Here is a 20,199-nt window from a genome sequence, read left to right as displayed (position 1 = left end):
GAGGAGGCCCCAGGCAACAGCTGCTGGACCTGGCTGGCCCCTCTTCACTCTCCACACAGAACACTTTAATCATGTGCCAGCCACTTGCCACGTGCCACCAAGTATGTAGAGACACAGTCCCTGGGCCTCAGGAGCTCCTGGCCCTAAACGGGGTAGGTGAGGGAGGTACGAGATCCGGTAAAGCCCGGAGACTGGGAGGGCTTCACAGAGGAGGTGGCATTTGAGCTGAGGCTTGTGGGAGGCAGTAGCCCACCTTTGGAGGACAACAAGGCACGCAGGGCGGGGAGAGGCAGGGCAGGCAGTGTGTGAGGGCCTCCAGAGTCTGAGCATCTCCTTGGGCAGGAGGAGGAGCTGCAGGGGTCAGAGGAGCACTCTGCAGGGGAAGGAAGGCTGAGGTTGGCTCTGCCTGCTGCTCAGCAGGCTGGAGGGAGGGGGCGGTGGGGGGCAGCTCGGAGGCTCTGGGCACACAGGTGCCTCTTCCTCTTCTACCTGCCCCCACTACCCACCCCTCCTGTCCCTGCCAGGCAGCACCTCGTTAAAAGAATGGCCCCGGCTTTGAGGGTTGAGCAGGGCAGAGTGGGCCTGTGCCTGGGGCCCATAATGTTTTTAGTAACCCACTAAAGCATAATTTCTTTTTTTTTTAGATTTTATTTATTTATTTATTTAAATATTTTATTTATTTATTCATGAGAGACACAGAGAAAGAGGCAGAGACACAGGCAGAGGGAGAAGCAGGCTCCATGCAGGGAGCCCGACGTGGGACTTGATCCCCAGACCCCAGGATCACGCCCCGGGCCGAAGGCGGGTGCTCAACCATGGAGCCACCCAGGGATCCCAACATAATTTCTTTTAAAATCAGAAATGGAGGGGTGCTTGGGTGGCTCAGGTCGGTTGAATGCCCAGTTCTTGGTTTCGGCTCAGGTCATGATCTCAGGGTCATGGGATGGAGGCCCGCCTCTGCGGAGTGAGACATGGGGTGATTGAAAGTCTCTCCCTCTGCCCCTCCTCCCCCTCGGGCATGTGCAAGTGTGCGTTCCCTCTCTCTCAAATTAATAATCTTTAAAAAAATTAGAAATAAAATCAGAAGAGTAAATGAAGTTTTAGTTTGAAATTATTTTTAGTATATAACGTTAATACTTTTTGTGTTTATGCCAACAAAGTCATGAAATCAGCTTCTAACATACATTTTTTTTGTTTGTTATTAATTGTTCTATGTATTTAAGTGATCCTCTGTCTAACATATTTTGATAGAGAAAGGGCCCATGGTGGCAGAAGCGCCCGGGCCGAGGCTGGGTAAGCTCCAACTCACGCTGACTTCCTTAACCCTCACCCTGTGTGGAAGGCATGTCACCAACCCATTTTACAGCCGAGAGCTGAGCCATAGAGAACAATCTTCTCATAAGGCAAATTTGAGCATATTCTGTTTTACCCTCAGTTTCCTGACGAAACCATCCCAAAGCTCTCCTTTGCTCCCAGGATAAAGAACTGGCCCCTATGGGTGCCTGGTTAGCTCAGTCAGTAGACGTGTGACTCTCGATCTATGGGTTGTGAGTTCAAGCCCTACGTTGGGGATAGAGTTTACTTAAAAAAAAAACCGGCCACTAGCATGGAGCATTCTGACTCCTCCTCTCCACCTCTTCCTTCATCTCCCCCTCAGCCACACTCCAGGTCCTCAAACTCCATGTCCTCCAGCCCCAGGGCCTTTGCGTGGGCTGGTACCTCTGCCTGGAGGAGACCCTTACATCCCCCACCCCTAGAGCCAGCCTTCAGGCGTGCACCCAGCTATCTGTGGGCTCCTGGGGGCAGTCAATCACTGTCTCCAGCATCACTGCCTGGGTCAGTGCTTGCTACTTGGCCTCCCAATGCTGTGTCTGTCATTCCTACTTGTCCCCAGCAACCAGCACAGGGCCCCGTACGCAGCAGGTGACCACCAACAATTTACTGAATGAACCACCAGGTTAGGGGCTATGCCCAGAGTCACTTGGTGAGGCCATCCAGGGGTCTGCCCGGCTCTGCAGCCCAGGCTCTCACCCACCAAGACCTGCAGAAGAGCCTACCCTAGGGGCCCTCGGGAGGCAGGACCTGGCTTGGGGTGTGTGTATATGCTGGGGACGCGGCGGGTCCAAGGACAGTGGCAGGAGGCCATGCAGGAGCTGCCCAGGCTCTTCCCTGACAAATCTGCCAGGCCAGGATGTGGGAGGAGAGGGGGCATTGTGTGGGGGCTGGGTGCTGGAGAGGAGACCCAGTGACCTGAGGAAAGCGCTGAGCAGGTTACTGGGCCGGGGAGAGGCTGGGTGAACAGGCGCAGCGGTGACTTTGAGCCCGTCACAGCCCCTCTGCGTGCTGAGGCTGCTGCTATCGCTGCCATGTGCCCTGCCCGCTGCTCCCAACACCTTGTCCTGGCCTCCTCCAATGCCTGAGAGACCTCCAGCCAGGCTCAGGGAGGTGGGGGCTGCTCCCCTCAATCCGCCAGCCCCTGGGCCGGGCCTATTCCCTTCCACCCCTCCTCAGGAGGCTGGATCTCAGCCTTCTATCATTTGGCAAATACACGTCCAGCCCTTACTATGTGCCAGGCTCTGGGGCACAGCTGGGCAAGGCGCTGCTGGCACAGAGCTCATTATCCAGGAGGCAGACAGTAGAAACAACAGAACAAGAATAAACTTGAACAAGGATTACCACTTGTGTCTGCGGTTGTGAAGGGAGGAGGGAGTGGCTGACCAGCAGCAGGGCTGCAGGGGTGGGGCGATCTGGAAGGAGTCAAGGATCTGCTGAACAGAAGGATCCAGCTGTGAGGGACACACCCCAAGGCTGGGGATGGCCTATGAAAAGGTCCTGAGGCAGAGTGAGGAGGCCACTTTGGTTGAAGCGGAGTGAGTGGGGGAAGGAAGTAGGAGAGAAGGTCAGAGGCGATGAGGGAAGAGCAGCTCCTGGCAGACAAGATTGGGGGGGGACCTGCTGGCTACTGCATTGCCGGGCGACCCCTCCCAGGCCTGGAGAGGGAGCAGGAACCTCCCCCAATGCCTGCACATCTTCCAACACCCCGGTTCCACTGCAGCTACCCCTGTCCTGGCTGAGACCCTGCTGCCCCTTGCCCGCACCCCAGTCTGGCAGGGCACCTGGTGCCTCCAAGCTGATGGGTTGACTGACCGGTAGCCCCAGCCCTGCCAAGAGGTTTAGGGGAGTGGGCTGCGTTCTTGGGACATCAGCCCCATGGCCTGCCCGCACTTCTTACGGCCTGAGGTGGGTATCGTGTTACTTGAGGGTGACTTGTTTAAAATATGCTTTAGATTAGAAACGTCCCACAGATGGAATAAAATGTGACATGTGCTCAATTTCTGAAGATAAAACAAGAGACTTCAAAGGCATCTCAAGCTGTGAAAGCAGTTGCTGTGTTTGATAGACTCTGTCCCCCAGGCCAAGGTCACTGTCCTGTGAGGTGGGGCTGCCTGGGGGTGGGGGATGTGAGGCTCCCTGGACATTCCCCAGGCTGGGGGGCAGGGCCTTATGGGGCTGGGGCCTCACATCAGCACCACCTGCAGGAGACCTCTGCTGATCACCTCAACATATATGGACATATGGACACCCACTGCTTCCCGCCCTATTTACAGATGGGGAAACTGAGGCACAGATTTGTGCAAGGCTGCCTCCCTTAGCAGGGGGAGCTACCATCCTTCTGCTTTGCAACTCCTGGTCCTGAAACCCCTAGCTGTGATTTTGCGCTACCCACTGGGGCCTCGGGGTTCCTCATCTATGGGTTAGAGAGGTCAGGTAATCGAGGCCCTTGTGGGGCATAGATTATATAGTTTATTTATTTATTTTTTTAATTTTTTTTAATTTTTATTTATTCGTGATAGTCACAGAGAGAGAGAGAGAATGAGGCAGAGACATAGGCAGAGGGAGAAGCAGGCTCCATGCACCGGGAGCCCGACATGGGATTCGATCCCGGGTCTCCAGGATCGCGCCCTGGGCCAAAGGCAGGCGCCAAACCGCTACGCCACCCAGGGATCCCGCTTATATAGTTTAAAATGGCCATAAAACTGGGCGCCTGGCTGGCTCAGTGGGAAAAGCATGATTCTTGATCTCAGGGTTTTTAAGGTCGAGTCCCACATCAGGTGGAGAGATTATTTAAAAATAAAATCTAAAAAAAATGCCTGTCAAACTGTTATGTCCTCAGGGCCTCACAGTGGCAGCAGGTACGGGGTCCCGGGTCAGCCAGGGAGAAGGGGGTCAGCCTGCTGACGGGCTGGATTAATAATTTCAACAGCAGCGTCTTCCCATCAAGTGCTTCCTAGGGAGAGCCACAGAGACCTTGCAGCATGCGCAGCTCCCTTCTCCACATGGGGAAACTGAGGCTCAGATAAGTGTGTGGCCCAAGGCCACACAGGTTAGGGCAGTGGAGAGGGGGTTTCAATCCTGTTGGTCCGACTGGAGCCTGGGCCACTAAGTACCCCACTCAGCCAGATCTGGTCTGTTTGCTGAGGACTGAGCCCCCACTCCATCTTCTCTGAGAGGAACCCTGAGATCCTCTAAATCTGTTGAGAGCTGTACGCAGCCACGCCCCCACTTCTAGGGTCTCCCTCTCCCCTGTGTCAGGCCCCCTTCACCGCAGAGCCTCTGGAACCTTGGCCAGGCCCCCCTCAGCCCTGCCCCACCCACACCATCCTACTAGGTGGCCCTCCCCCAGGCCTCTGCCTACAAAACCCACCCAGTTGGTCATTTAAACTCAAAGCAGGTGCCCTGGCTGTGGTTCTCCAGGGCTTGGGCCTCTCCTTTGTCCCCCTTCTGCCTGGGTTTCTTGGCCCTGCCCCTGGAGACCCAACCTCCCAGTCATCCGCCCCCCTAGCAGCACCCCAAACCCTTGGAGCCTCAATGTCCCTCAACAGTCTCCAAGTCCCATCCCCAGGCGACTTCCACTTATTGGTGTTTTGTTATACAAGAAATTCATGTTGATTGCTCAAAATTGGATAATATACATAAACAAAAAGCAAAAGAAAGTGAATCACCCATTAGCTCATCACACAGATGATGCTAGCCCCTGTCCGTATTTGCCTGTAGGACCTCTTTAAAGAAAAACAAAAATTAGTTACTAATGCATTTATTGAGCAAATTCTCTATGCCAGGCACTGGGCCAAGTGTTTCCAGTGGATCCTTTCATCTTTCCCTCCCCTGAGAGCCCATGAGAGGGTACTATTATTTTTCCCACTTTACAGATGAGTAAAGGGAGTCTGTGCAAGGCTGCATGACTTGCCCAAGGCCACGCAGCTGGTAGGCGGGGGAGCCGGGGTTTGAATGAAGCGGGAGTTATTTTCCAGGGGATGCAGCGCTGGGACCCAGCTGCCTGCCGGGCCTCCCCTCCCCCAGGAGCCAGGGGGCCAGAGCTCACAGAGCGCCATTAGCATAACCATGAGCATCCCTGAAACCCAATTACCAGGAGATGGCTTGGGCCCCAGCCAGCCGGGTGCAGGCTCCGTCTCAGCAGGAATGAGGGGCTGGGGCCCAGGGGAGTGCTGGCTGGCGGGTGGGAGAGTGGAGAGCAGGCAAAATGTCCCGGGTGGGGGAGGAGCGGGGGGCCCTAACTTCGCTGCTGGGATCCGTGGGAGTATGTCCCCAAGACAGCCCTGACCCCTCTGCTCAGCCTCAGCTGGACAGGCCTCAGGGTCACAGGTTCCTCCTCCACCCTCAGCTTGCTGGGTGACCCCAGGCAGCCTCTTGCTCTCTCTGAGCTTCACTTTTCTCTTCTAGAGAAAAACTAGGTTTACTGGAGCAGAACACAAACCATGGGCCCGGCGGAGAGGAGAAAAGAGTGTCGGCGCTCAGCAGCCAGGCAGACTGGTTCTATTTCTTTCTTTTTTTTATTAAAGGATACTTTTTAGAGATTTTATTTATTTACTCATGAGAGATACAGAGTGAGAGAGAGGCAGATACACAGGCAGAGGGAGAAGCAGGCTCCATGCAGGGAGCCTGATGTGGGACTCGATTCCGGGTCTCCAGGATCACGCCCTGGGCTGACACTAAACCGCTGAGCCACCCGGGCTGCCCTATTTCTAACATTGCTGGTACGCCTGGCCACCATCTGCACCCTGCTGGCTGCGCCTCTCCCGCCCCACCCCTCCTGTCCACCCTTTTCAGCAACTGATCCTTTTTTTCTTTTTTTTTTTTTTTAAGATTTTTATTTATTTATTCATGAGAGACACTCAGAGAGAGAGAGAGAGAGGCAGAGACACAGGCAGAGGGAGAAGCAGGCTCCATCAGGGAGCCCGATGTGGGACTCGATCTGGGAACTCCAGGATCAGGCCCTGGGCTGAAGGCAGACACTCAACCGCTGAGGTACTCAGGCGTCCCTGTGTCTTAGTTTTATATAAAAAGGGGAGCTTCTGGGATTGGCTGCTATGGTTCCCTGGGACGCTGTGGGGGTTAATCCAGGCAGGCCCGCGCTGCTCTAGCTGGTCCCTTTCGGCTGCTGTGTAATAGGCTGGGCGGGGGCTGGCCGACCTCAGCCACCCGTCCTCCTACTGACCAACAGTCAAGAACACCCAGTTCTCTCTATAGTAGCATCTTGCACACTCCCTGCATGCACGTGTGCTGCAAGTTCACGTGCCTTGGAGTGGGACTGTGGGGCTGTGGTATATGCACATCTTTAACTTTACTAGTTATTGCCAAATTGCTCTCCAAAGTGGTTGTTCAGATGATCGTTTTAAAATATAAATTAGATCATGTCATTTTCCTCCTTAAAACTCTCAAATAGCTTCCTATTACACCTAGAATAAAATCCATATTCCTCTCCATGAATACATGGCTGCATACCACACTCTGCACACCACCTGCCACCGTGTCCTGACCTTTTATCTCTTCCTTGAATAGTCTGGTTCTTCTATGCTCCAGGGCCTTTGCATATACCGCTCCCTCTGCCTGGCACGGTCTTTCAGCTCTTTCCAGACTGGCTTCTTATCTTTCAAGTCTCAATGAAAGTGTCACCTCCGCTAAGAGGCCTCCTCTGACCACCCAGCCAAATCACCTTTGTTTATTTTGGAGACTACACCTTGGTCCCATAAATGATCTTGTCTTTAAATCTGTTTACTGGTTTTGTTACCAGCATGGCAGCCTATGGGAGATGACCTAGTCTGCCTTGTTCATTCCTGTACCCCAGAAGCCAGCACAGACCTGTCACCAAAGAGCTTCTCTTAGTATCATTCATTCACTCAACAGAGATTGATTTGACCTCTGGTCATAAAGTCTGGAAGGATGAATGAGCTCCGTGTGTTAGGGAGGGTGAGTTGTGGGTGAGGCAGTTCTGCAGAGGGCAGTGGGGTCAAGTTGAGGGCAGAGGGTCAGCCAGACCCAGGGGTCTGTGATCCATCTCCCATGGTGGGGAGCCATGCAGGTGCTGGAGCTTGGAGCAGTGGGGTCAGGATGGCACTTGAGAAAGACCCTCCTCAGAGCTGAGGTAGGGAAGATTGGAGGGTAGACCTGGAGGGAGGAGCAGGAAAGGGTTGGGGGAGGATGGGGGTGGCTGAGGATGAGTTGATAGAGGGCCAGGAGAGGTAATACTGAACCCACAGGGACCAATTAGAGGACCATGGGAAATAGGACTGGATTGGGCACAGGATCAGCTTCCAAATGTGGTGCAATCTGGTCAATGGAAGGAGCACTTGTGTGTGAGGAAATGGTGGGGGGCTGGGGCCCCCACCCTCCTGACCCCTCCACCCTCCACCATTGCAGGAAGCCAGGAGGCAGTTCTCCCCATGATTTCAGAGAGGGTGCAGACATCCAGAGGCTCCTCCTTGGATCCCGGCAAGGCACCCTCAGTCTAGCCCAGCTCCTCCATGCACAGAATGGAAAAATGAGGCCCTTAAAGGAAGGGAATGAGAAGAAGACCACACGGCTGATTCCTTACCCTCGGTGCTTTCTGGAATATTAGATTCTGTACTGGGGCCAAACAAACATTCCCTTCTCAGAAGAGAGGCAGCCACCACTTGCTCCACAGAGAATTTAAGTTAGACACTAGGAGGGGCTTCCCCAGAAATTTTACCCACCGGACACAGCTGGTCCGGCTGCTTCCTTTGCTGTCTGTGCCTCTCAGGACCCAGGCTGGGGAGGGAGCTTCTTCAAGGCCCTTAGCAACGAGGAGGCAGTTCTGTGTGGCTCTAAAACAAGTGTTCCTGGGATGCCTAGGTGAGCATCTGCCTTCAGCTCAGGTTGTGATCCCAGGGTCCTGGGATTGAGTCCTGCATCAGGCTCCCCACAGGGAACCTGCTTCTCCCTCTGCCTATGTCTCTGCCTCTCTCTGTGTGTCCCTCATGAATGAATAAATAAAATCTAAAATCTAAATCAATCAATCAATCAATCAATCGAGTGCTCCTTTGGCAGGGGTGCCAGGAGGCCCACGGGCAGGGTCGAGTGGGGTAGGGGTGAGGAGTCCTAGGTCTTACCCATCCCAGACCCTGAGGGTTGGGGAGCTGGGGGCGCCCTCTGCCCTGTAGGCCTCAGGGTGGCCATCTCCCTGCCCCACCCCAGGGCCTCGTCCTCTGGGGATAAGATAGGACCCCAGCCTGGCTCCTGCCCTGGCAAGCCTCAGATCCCTGGGGCTGAGCACCCCTCCTCCCTGACCTCCTGCTCTCCCAGCTGGGGCTCCACTCCTAGGAGGGAAGAGAGGAGGAGGGAATGGGAGCAGCCTAGCTGTAGCAGCCATTGGTATGCGAGGCCGTGCCTCAGCCCCTCCAAAGCCCAGCCTTTCTGCTCAGCTCTTTAAGAATCCCTCCTCACAGCTTGGTGGTTGCTGGGCAACGCCCCCTCCCTCCCCCAAAGCCCGAGGCTGGCACCCTCCCCCCTTCCTCTCTCCCCCTGCTCGAGCTTCTTCTAGCACCCCATCCCAGCAGTGTACTTAGCTTGGAACCTGCCAGGCTCCGCTGCACCTGTGCGTGGCAGGTGAGGGAGCCCTGGACCACCAGGACTCGGGGAGGGAGACCCTGAGCTTAGGACATCCCATCTGCACACTCTCCCTGGCACCTACCCACATTATTTTCAGTGTCTTGAGTTGCCCAGAGGTGTTGGAGCCTGTTGGAAAGACAGAGAGGACCCAAGAGGAAGGAGCCAGAAGCTGTCTGAGTCCCCAAGGAGGTGGCCTGCTGGGGCATCAGGCCCCAGGAGCCTCTGTGTGGTGTAGACAGAAGCAGTAAACTTGGACTGGCAGGGATGGGGGTGGGGGTGAGGGGTGGATGGGGAGGAAGAAGGAGGTGAAGAGGAGGACAGAGTTTGGAGCCCCTGCAGGGTGTCAGGAGAGGTACAGTGGTCGTGAGGGGCGTCACTGGAGGCAAGGGCCCTAGCAGGAGTGTCTGAGGCTCCAAACTCCAAATCCTAGGTGAGAGTTCTCCCACCCATTCATCTTCCACCTGCCATCCCCTTCTCCTCCTCAGGCCCTCAGGCTCCCCTGAATCTTGCCAAGATGCCTTCCTAATCAAGCCTGCATTTCTAGCCTCACCTCTGCTTCCCCTCTTCACGACCCTCTGTGCCCAGCACCATCCGCCCCACCACACCTTGGCACATGTCATTCCCTCCACCTGGACTGTCCTTCAGGACACAATTCACTTCTCCCTTCCTGAACTTGAGATGTGTGTAACAGGTGAATGATAGCCAGAGTCCAGAAATGCTCAAATCACCATAAAAAGCATTACCTCTGCTGGGAATAATGGCTGGGGAGGGAGGGAGGGAGGGAGAAGCAGCCCCGCATGTCTGGCAGAGATGAGGGGTGGGGGGGCGGTGATGTCATTTGTGGGGAGAAGACGAGGCTCCCAAGGGAGAGCAGGGTCATGAGAGACAGGCCTGCTCAGTGGTCCTGCCAGGGCTGGGCAGGGTGGGCTGGCTCGCCACCCTCAGCCCCTCTGCCCAGTTGGCTGGAAGCGTGTCTGGCCCCCTCCGAACCCCCTGGAACCATCATCTTGGGGCAGTCGCCAGTTTGACAAATGACAGTTGGCCTTGGGCAGCTCTGTCACCCTTGCCTTGCCGGGCTGTTTTCAGTTAGCCTGAGGCTTATTTCACGTGGTATTCATTCACTTGTGCAGCAACACCTGACTGCTCTCCAGACAGCGACAGCGACAGGGACCGCGGCAGGGCAGGTGCTGGGGACACAGAGGGACTCGGGTGGGCCCAGGCGGTGCCCTCAAGCTGCTCACAGTCTGCTGCGGGAGGCGGACGCTGACAAAACCCACATCGTGGAAAGATCTCCCACTGTCTTATGTACCACGTACCATGAAGGAAGCAAACCGGCGGCCACACGGGCTGCAGAGACGCTAGGGTCCCCGTGGATGAAAAAGCCAGGCCCACAGATCGCAGGTGATCACCGACTGGGCTAAAGCGCACACGTGGAGAAGCTGGAGAAGTTGAACGAACGGGGCCGCCTCATTAGGCAAGAGGCCGGGGGAGGCCACTCCCAGGGCAGGACTGGCAAGGCCTGGATAGAGACGTGAGCGGCACGGAAGAGCGCGGGCCAGGCGAGGAGGAAGGGAACCAGGGAACCGTGAGCTCCGCCGGGCCCCGGCTTCCCCCCGCCAGCTGCCCCGCAGGCCTTTCCTTGGCCCCTCGGGCTCCCCTTGCTGCCCACGCCACTTGTCGGCTTTGTCCTGCTTGCCTTGGCCTCCGCTCTGCCCACTCCCTGGAGCGCCCTCTCGGGGACTTCCTCCAGGCCGAGGCCTGGCCCTTGCTCCGCCCGAGCTCTGTCCGGGGGCCCTGGGGCGCCCGCATCCCTCCTATGCATGGGGAGAAGCCCCGACCTCCCGACCTTCCGTGCTGTGCGGGATGGGGAGGTGAGAGCACCGCGGTGACGCTGACGGTGACTGGGGATCAGCGGCATCAGGACAGGGATTGGAGAAGTGAGAGAAGCTGAGGGGACTTTCTGGCGAGGCAGGTATGTATGTCGGGCCAGGTGTGCACAGGCAGCCAATCCGCAGGTTGGTGCCTGTGATGCAGGGAGACCTCGCAGGGCACGCTGGGCCATCACGAGGAGGGGCACACATACGGAAGACAGGCGGGACAGGTTTCCAGTGACTGTGACTCTGCTCCACCCCATTCAGGGGCCCCCAGACCCAGAGGACCATGGGGATCTTGGAGGGCAGTGATCTCTAAGACCAAGAATCCAGAGATGGGACAGAAAGTCCATTAGGAGGCCCTCCTGTTCCGGCTGGGGGCTGGAGGTCTGCCCCTCCCTGAAGATGCTGCCCAAGCAGTGGCCAGTGGGGGAAGCTGAGTCTGTCTTTCAGGGGGCTGGCTGACTCCCAAGGTCATGTCCTCTGAACATCTGCTCTCTGCCCTCTCAGCAGCGCTGACCCCCAACCACTAGCCCGTGGGCCTTCATTCCTGGGCACCCAGGACAAAGCCTGGGGCTGAAGGGTTCCTAGTAATGTTCACGGCCCGCCAATGGGGCCACTCTGTTCCCCACAAGAATCAGGCCAACCCTTCCCCTAGCTTCAGCCCAGAACAGGCCCAAACAGGACCAAAGCTGGTTCATCCTGGGGTGACAACAGTCTAACCATGGTGAGTCCCACTGCCGCGGCTTCAAGCTATACAAAGCACTCTCCTCTTGTCACCTCATTGGACCATCACCATAGCCCTCCAAGGTCTGTGATGACCCCACGAAGATAAGAAAACTGAGGAACAGAGATAATGTCCAGGGTCACCAGTGGGTAAGTGGTGAGGCAGGGAGCAGATTCCAGGTCTAGGGACTCCTGAGAGGACAGGCAGGAGGCAGGAGGCAGGGGTGCTTCTGGCAGGGCCAGGGTGACCTTGACTGTCCAGTGTAGGGCCCGCCACACCTGGCTGCAGATGCTGCCCGGGTTATTGCCGCCCTGGGAGTACAGGAGCCCGGGCTTGGCGAGCCCAAGGTTGAAGCCACAAATCGTCCCTGGGTGACTCGTGCTGCCTTCTACTGAGGGCATGTCTGAGAGCGCGGTTCCAAGCAAATTCAGCCCTTGGGGATCGGGGCCCCATCCCCCTGCACCACTGGAGCCCCACAACACATGGTTGGGGGGGCTTAGGAAACTTCTGTTGAGTGAACAAGTGATCCTGCTGAATCTCATAACTGATGGTGCCCCTGCTGCATTTACACTCCCTCCCTGGCACCCTACTCCTCTGAAGATAAAGGCCAGACCCCCCCCCCCAGGCTTGTTCAAAGCCCTGCACTCCCAGGGCTGGCTGATGTCTCACTTCATCTTCCACCACAGCCCCTTGCCTCCTCCTCCCAGCTCCAGCCAACACCTCTTGATCTCCAAGCCCCAGGCTCTTTCATGTCATAGGCCCTGGGAGCAAAGGTAGACGGAGCTTCTGGTATCTGCCCAGAACATTCCTCTGGACCCTCCAAGACCTCGCTCAGGAGCCACCTCTTCTGGAAAGCCGTCCTTGGATGAGCCGGTGTTATGGGCTCATGTGGTGACTGAGTCTGTTTCCACAAGATCCTGCTAAGCCGTCACTGTCTAGGTGACCATCCCTCCTGCTGGATTTCCAGCTCGGCCAGGGCAAGGTCCAGCACGGCGATTCACCTTTGGTCTCTGGTGCCTCTAAAGTGACCAGCGCACAGTGGATCTCCATCAATATTCCCTGAACTCTGTGCAGCCACCAGGCACGGCTGAGCAAGTTACGGTACATCAGCTCGGTGGAATATCATGCAACCATTAGAACCGCAATTATGAAGATGATATTTGGAGATCTAACTGCAACATATACAGCTATAGCCATCCCATCCAGTCCACTCTGAGGCAGTGAGTGGAAGGGGTCCCTCCTCCAAATGATTCGGTTTAGAAGAGGGGTGCATAATTCCTGAGCAACATGCTCAGTGCCCTGATGGAGGGACGACAGAGCCCCAGGGCTCCCCATCCATCTGGGGGTCTGGGGTGGTGGAACAGAAACCACAGCTCTGTAAAAATTACAGCCGACCGTGCACGGACAAGCCTGGAAGGGAGCAGAGGAACGGGGGCTGTTGACGCCACAGGGTGGTGGCATTGTGGATGATTTTTCTTCCCCTTATTGTTGGTTTAATGTTGTTTGGGCAATAAATAAAAATTGGGAGAAAAAATAGCTGTTTGGTGAATTGAGTAGAAAGCAATAGAAGGAAGAGAGGGAGTTAAGGGAAAAGAAATGAGAAGGGAGAGAGAGGTGAGGGGGAGAGGCCAGAAGGGCAAAGGCAGGGGTGCTCACCTGAAGACAGAAGGGAAGGCCTCACTCTGCTCCCCGGCTGAGAGTGAGAGGGATGGGAGATGGGAGAGCACCGGAGACAGGGAGACAGGGGAGAGAGGGGCTGCATCCCTCATCCCATCCCTCATGCCTTGAAGAGACCTTCCCCCAGGGAGAATCTGGGAGGGCATCCCAGACTAGGGGGGGCCTGGCTAAGCCTGCAAGGACAGCAAAGAAAGGAGAGTGATGGGCTCCTGGAGGCATCCAACACAGGCTTGGATTTGGGACAGTGGGTGGGAGACATGGTGATGGGTCTTGGGGGAGGGATCCCAGCCAGATTGTGGGGAGTCTGGGCCCGGACCTGAGAGCAGTGGGGCCTCGTCTGGGCAGAGGCAGGGATCCGCTCAGAGCAATCCTCCAGGGACATGGATGGCAGAACGGGATGGCTAGGCTGGGTGACAAGGTCTGGCCAGGCCTGAGGCTGGGCAGGCAGGGTTCCTTAGCATCCTACAGAATGCCAAGAGCACTTGGACTTTTCCAGGCTAAGAGGAGGGAGGCCTGGTCCACCACCCCACAGCCACACACCAGACCCCACACACAACAGGTGCAGACATTTCCTGAGTCCCTGAAGAGTGCCAGGCACTGCCTTCACTTTGCCATTCCAGGTCTCCTTCAAGCCTGGCAGGTACTCTTGGAGGTAGATTGCTAATGCTCCCATTTTACAGCAGAGGACACTGAGGTTGAGAGAGGTTAAGTAACCCGCTCAAGGTGACAATGGGCCAGGGAGGGGGAGGCAGGCTGGGGATCAGACTGGGGCAGTGCCCCACTAGGGCAGCTGGGTGGAGCCCCGCAGGGAGTAAGGATTGGGTGTTTAGAGGAAGGCGGGTGGGGGGGTCTCCGTGGGGAAGGGGCATGGGGGAAGCGGATACCTTGGCACAGAGTAGGCGGTGGCCGCCCGTTTGTGAATGAAAGCACCGGTGGACAGATGAATGAATGAATGAATGAACGAACGACTGGAACGGCGGATGAATGAGTGGGTGCAGGGAGGAGAGGTGCGGGGGAGGCGGCACGCGAGGGAGAACCCCTTTCTCTGTCCCCCTCCCCGGAGCCGGAGGTTGGTTTTGGAAACCCCCTTCTCGCCCCGGGCGCGCTAGTGCCCCCACCTCCTCCCGCCAAGCCCCCTCCCCGCCCCCAGCCGTTTTAGCCGCGGGCAGGGGAGGAGGACGCGGAGGCCGTTTGTCCCCGGCTGGGCCCGAGTCCCCGCGCGGCGGCGTAGCCTCCCGCGCCGGGTCCCGCCGGCCAGTGCGCAGCGCGGCGCCCCCGCCCCCGCCCCCGCCCGCCCCGCGCCCGCCCCGCCCTCTCCCCCACCCGGCCTGCCCCCTCCCCTCCCCTCCCTCCCCTCCCTCCCCCCCTCCCGCTCCGCGCCTGCACGCACTGCCCCCGCCGCCGCCGCCGCCGCGAGGGAAGAGGCGGCCGCGCAGCCTGGTTCCCCGCGCCCTGCTCGCCGCCGCCGCTCGCCCAAGCCCCGCTGCCGGCCCTCGCCTCGCCTCGCCGAGCGCACCCACGGGCACACGCACCCCGGCCCCGGGCGCACCTCGCGCACGCCCCACGGCCCCGCCGGGCACCCGAGCCGGGCAGATGCGCCGCCGCGCGCCCCCCGCCCCGGGCCCGCCACCGCGCTCCGCCGCGCGCCGGGGGCTCCTGCCGCGGGCCCCCCTGGGCGCCCTCCGGCCCCGGTTCCCGCCCGCTCCTTGGAATAACCCCTGAGGCTGCAGCCGTCGCCGCAAAGTTTCCCGAGGAGACCCGCCTCCCCGGCCCCGCGCAGGTGAGGAGGGTGCGGGCCCGGGCGCCGGGGCGGCGGGCTGGGGCCGGGAGTGCGCGAGGCGCCGCGGGGGCCGCGCAGCCTTGGGGACTTGGGGGGGGCCAGGCCAGGTCGGCAGCCGAGCGCCCGCGGCGCCACTCGCCCCAGCGGGGGCAGGAAAGGGCGGGGGCTCCCTCGGAGCCCCGGTCCGGGTCCTGGCTGCGCCCGCAAGGGAGGCGGCCCGGCTGGCGGGGTCCGGAGGGTTCGGGGCGCGCGGGGAGAGGCAGCCGCCGGCCCCGGAGCCTCGCTCCCGGCCCCAGCAGCCGCGTGAGTCACGGCTGGAGCGAGGTTTTATTTTTAAAACGACTTCAGGGGGGGCACGAGCAGCCTCCAACTTCCCTCCCTCCGCGGGCTGTGGACTGTCAACCCCGTGTGGGGTCGGGGGCCTGGGCGCTGCACCCGGGCGTGCAACGGGGTGGGGTGGCCAGGCTAGAGGCGGGGGCGGCGGGGCCCCTCCAAAGCTGGTTGCCGGCGCGGGCACAGCTCCTCCTCTCCGGGGCTGGAGACCCAGGGGCAGAAGGCTGGGGAGTGGTGTTGCCCAGCTGCAGGGAGCCTTGCTGATCAGAGCTCTCCGAGGTGGAGAAAGTTGTGGAGCAGGGATATCAGGGGGCTGCCCCAGGCTTCCCAAGCCTCGGGGCTGCCAGGCTCTCTGGGGTGTGTGGTTTTAAGAGACTACAGCCCAGCTGAGGTATGCCAGGCCCCTGCGGCCGAAGGCAGAGCCCTGATGGGAATAAATAAAGCTGGGGCTGGGGGCGGCGGGTGGGGATGGCTGGGTCCTTCCCTGCCCGGCCCCACCCCGGCCCCTGCATCCTCAGGAAGCACAGAGGCCAGCCCCCCTGCCCCCAGGTGGCTTAGGAACTGGGGAGAAGGCTGCCTGTGTGGGTGCACAGAGCCTCGCGGGAGGCAGGGTGCCCCTGGCAGAGGGATGTGGGCTGGGGCATACCCCTGTCTGCCCAGCAGCCGTGGACAGGGTGGCTACACTCAGAGCTCCAGGCTCAGGTTTCTGGAGTGAAAGCCAACTGCATCTCTTCCTGCCAGCCCCTGGAGGAGAGGCGCAAACATCACCTGTCAGCTGGTGCCGACTCCGTGGGCGACTGTTCAGGGCTTCCTCGGAGGTTTAAAATGGAAATGGCCTGAGCTGCCAGGGCCAGTGCCCAGGAGGGGATGCTGCCCAGCTGGGCAGGCAGCGAGGCGGCCCTGGTAGGTTTGAGGGGCAGGAGGAGCCAAGGGGCTGTCACGTCCCAGCTGAAGGGCCATGCATGGGCAGCTTTGGGAGTAGGGCAGGCAGGCCGACTGGAGTGTGTGTATGTGGGGGCAATACGTGAACACGCTGGCCCCATGATCCCACAGAGACACAGAGACCGGACATTTGCACACAAAGCCTCCCCAGAGCGAGTTCAAGGCAGGCACGCCCAGGGGCAGCCTCTTCCTCTAGACCATGCTCACAGCTCGCACCGTCCGTGTGCCCTTGCTTTACTACCTACGGCTTGCAGGTCCCTCCACCTCTCTGAGACTCAGTTTCCCCTGTTGGTGAATGAGGTCGACTGTCCTCTCCACCTGAGGCTGAGCTTGGCGGGGGATGGGACTACATTATAAAACGAAGGGAGTGGGACAGATGTCCTGCTCCTGAGCCGAAGAGGTCCCTGAGAACTGAGTGCACATGCAGAGGCTTCGGAGGGGTTGGGGGTCAGATTCCCCCCTGCCAGGGGGCTGTGGGTGGATTGCAGCCTGACGCTGATGGTCAGCGGCAATGGCACCCTCCCTGTGGCTTCTTCTCTAACATCCCTGGGAGGTGCACCTAGTTTGTTTTTAAGGAGGTGATAGGGAGGGGTGCTGCCACACTATCACATCACCTGCCACCAGGGCTCGAGGGGAGCACAACTCAGCTCTGTAGACTGGGGCCTGGTGGCTGTGTTGCCTGCTGGTGACCCCAGGCCTGTAGCCTCTGGGGACCCTGCTTTCTTGTCTGCATAGGAGGATACAGTGGTTGTCCCACTTCATGAGAATGGGGGGCACCCTAAGTACAGGAGCAAGGCACACAAGATGGGCAGGTCGTGTCTATACTAGCTTCCAAATTAGCAGAGAGATAGATGCGAGGTCCAGGTGGACCTGAAATGGTGGGTGTCAAGGGACGAAGAGGCAGGCCTGGAACCAGCTGACTGCCCATAGAGGCCTCGCGCAATGGCAGTTGTCAAGAAGCAGGTGCCCTGGTGCAGGGGAGGATGAGGCCCTTGGGGTTCACTGGGCACAGCCCTCTCTGCCCACTCAGCTGGGATAGAGGCATCGGGCAGAGGCGGGGAGGTAGAGAGTTTGGTGCCAGGTGGGGCATGCTTGGCAGGCTCTGGGCTAGGGGAAGAGACAGGTGGCTCAGGAGCGGCGGCAAGCAAGTAGGTGCCCTGCTCTGCAGTGTGGATGGCCCCACTCTGGGAGCTGGGACCCGTGGACAGCTACCTCCCTGATCGGCTAGGCTGCCCTGGAGTCAGGGCCCAGAAATGGGAGTCTGGCTGCTCGCCCTTCCACCCAAGGGTCCTTGTGACTTGTGGTTCCTGGGAGGGTTTCTCTGCCTGGCCTGCTGACCCAGAGCAAGTGACTGGATCTTGTTGGGCTTCAAATATCCTCCTCGGGAAGGTCGAGTCACCTTGGGAGCCCCACTACGGGCTGCTGCATGTGAAGCTCCTAGCCCAGAGTTTATCTTAGCAATGTGGGGCTCTGGGGATCTCTACCCCTCATTTGTGAAGGGTTTCTTCTAGCCTTGGGGTAACAGGAGAGACTGACTTGGCCCCCACCCCCGCCACCAAAGCCCACTTCAGGTGGGATGTCCCCCATTTGCTGCCAGGGATGCCAGCTCCAGTGCCTGGCCCCAAGCAGCGGTGAGAATGTTCTAGGAGGGACGGGGTAAGGCTCAGGGGTTTTTGCCTTGAGGCCCTCACAGGATGAGGTGTGTGGGCTGTGAGCTGATGTATGGACCAGGAGGGTGGTGAGGGGTGTGGATGTGGCTGGAGGTCTTAAACACTTGCAGGCTGCCAGACTGGCTGGTGGGTGCTCACCATTAGGGGAGACTGCCGGGCCTATGGAACGGCGGGCCCAGCTGAGGCCTCTCGCCTGCTCATGCCCCGGATGCACAGCCCTCTGTGGATTTGGGGGGGGGGTTCCTCCCCCAGAACCACCTGGGTTGTTTTCCCCGAGACAAAGTTCAGGCCTCCCCTGGCTTGTGCATTCTGTCCTCTGCGGTGGGGCAGTCACCCTGGGAAGGCTGGGGTGGTGGGGAGCAGGCCGGATGGCCAGAGGGGAGAGGGGAAGGACAGTGTGACCCCAGGGTGCCCCTGCCAGGCTCTGCTTACCCCCAGCAGCCAGTTTGACATTCCCTGGCAGCAGCTGGAGCAGAGAGGGTTCCACAGAGAGGGGCTGCATTGTGCAGGCCTTGTTTGCCTGCGCAGCCGGTGGATGCCTGTTTACTGCCGCCTATGGGCCCCCAGAGCCCAGCTGCTCCCTGGGGTCAGCGGCTCTGCAGATGACGTCAGCATTTGGGGGCCTCAAGTCGCCTGTGGAAGTTGTTTGCTGGATTCGACACAGCCCTGGGTTTTAAACTCTCACCATTCACTTGCCTCCTGTCCTTGGAGCTGGGGAGCTGGAGAGCTGAGGAGCTGGGGAGCTGGGGCTGGCGGGAGGGGATGGAGGGGGCAGGCCGTGGGCATTACTGTGGCAGGTGGGGGCAAGGAGGTAACACCTCTGGCTCTTCTGTCTTTCCCTCTCTCCCTCCTTCCTTGCTTGTTCATTTGCTTGTTCGTTTGTTCATTCATTCATTTATTCGTGAGCTAGGTGTTGAGCACTGGTTACGGGCCAGGCACAGTGCTGGACTCTGGGGAAAAAAGAGGGAAACAAAACAACCCTGAGTCTTGCCCTCAGGCACCCTAGAGTTGGGAATAGGGGTCAGCCAGTAATCGGGAACTTTCCCTCCCACAGAGTAGGGGAGCCTGGACGCAGAGCGGGTGTTGGCCCCACGAGGCTGGGTGTCAGAGAAGCCTGTGGGGGACTGGGGGTCGCAGAAGGAGGCGCCTGAGCCAATATGTGAAGTGGGGGAGAAGTCAATGAGGAAGAGCACAAGAACGATGGGCCTAGCAGACAGAGCGAAAAGGGGGGCTGTGTGTGTGCAGACCCCTTGGCAGGTGTGGGGAGCGTGGGGGGTATATGCAGCAGCCTCAGGCGTCTGGACCGTGGTCTGTCTCCCGGGGTCTCTGCTGGCCTGTCCACCTTTATCTCTCAGGACTCCTGGGTCTGCCTTGCAGACTGTCTGCCCAGTCCTGCTGCGTGGGTCCCTGTTTCCGAGAGCTGAGTATCCACCTGCGTGGGCAGGCTGACCCAGCATTTGGTGGGCTGGGAGGGAGAATATCTGGGCTTGTTTGTGATGGGACAGTGGCTCCTATGTAGACGGAGGGCTGCTAGTGCCAAAGGGGGTTCTTTAGAAACCCTCTCCTGGCTCTGAATGGGGCACCGGGCAGAGCAGGGGCGGGCTGGAGGAAGCTGGGACGGAGGCACCAGGACCCGGCTGTATGGGGCTCAGCTAACCACTAGGGGACACTGCCTCCCAGGCAGAGTGCAGGACCCAGGCATCCAACAGCGGGGTGGGGGTGGGGGCGCCAGGGGGACCTGGCTGGCAGGGAGGCAGCGGCTGGGCTGCTGGGGGGGGGGGCATGGCTTTGTACTTAATAATAAGCAAGATTAAAACTAGGGTTGCTGAGGCACTCGCCCTGGCTGTTCCCGTCTGTGTTCCTCCCAAGAAGCAGCTCTGTGGCCGTGTTTTTTTCACTCCCCTTTCCCTCCTTCTGCCTGAATTACTCGTTGGCACCAGATTACAACAGATTTAGCAAACTGTAAAAAAAAAAAAAGAAAAAAGAAAGAAAGAGAGAGAGCGAGTGAGCGAGTGTGCTAGCTAGGAAGGGAGGAAAGAAAGGGGGGACTGGCTTCGGAGAGGAGCCGGCATTTATCTACAGAAGCAAATTACTCGTGTCTCGCCTGCCCCCCATTGCCCCTTCGATCACCATCCCTGGTGACGCCTGGGAAATGCTGCCCGGGAACATGTCCTTAAAAATGCCACTGGGTGCTGGTGCCAGGATGGGCTTTTCCTGGGGGTGGTCTTGCCTAGGGCTGCCTGGTGGAGGCATGGGAGCAGAGAGAAGAGC

General features: G+C 58.9%; 2 protein-coding genes and 1 long non-coding RNA gene across 5 annotated transcripts in view; 2 read left to right on the top strand and 1 right to left on the bottom strand.

Annotated features, from left to right (window-relative positions):
* Window positions 1–20,199, bottom strand: part of MACROD1 (mono-ADP ribosylhydrolase 1) — a 149,881-nt gene that overhangs the window by 17,635 nt on the left and 112,047 nt on the right.
* Window positions 10,101–13,060, top strand: LOC119864273. 2 transcript variants are annotated; one of them, XR_005373649.1, is made up of 2 exons: window positions 10,101–10,900; window positions 12,213–13,060. It is a non-coding gene; the product is annotated as an uncharacterized LOC119864273 (long non-coding RNA). The 2 variants fall into 2 exon arrangements; XR_005373650.1 differs by having other exon boundaries at window positions 10,101–11,675.
* The window catches only part of FLRT1 (fibronectin leucine rich transmembrane protein 1), a 76,241-nt gene continuing 70,894 nt past the window's right edge, over window positions 14,853–20,199 (top strand). For both annotated transcript variants that reach the window (XM_038564146.1, XM_038564145.1), the window contains exon 1: window positions 14,853–14,983. The gene's annotated coding sequence lies outside the window, so the exon portion shown is untranslated. The remainder of the gene's footprint in view (window positions 14,984–20,199) is intronic.

This window comes from Canis lupus, chromosome 18 (assembly GCF_011100685.1).
Source record: "Canis lupus familiaris isolate Mischka breed German Shepherd chromosome 18, alternate assembly UU_Cfam_GSD_1.0, whole genome shotgun sequence".
Classification (NCBI taxonomy): Eukaryota; Metazoa; Chordata; class Mammalia; order Carnivora; family Canidae; genus Canis; species Canis lupus.
This window is presented reverse-complemented; position numbering and strand designations above follow the sequence as displayed.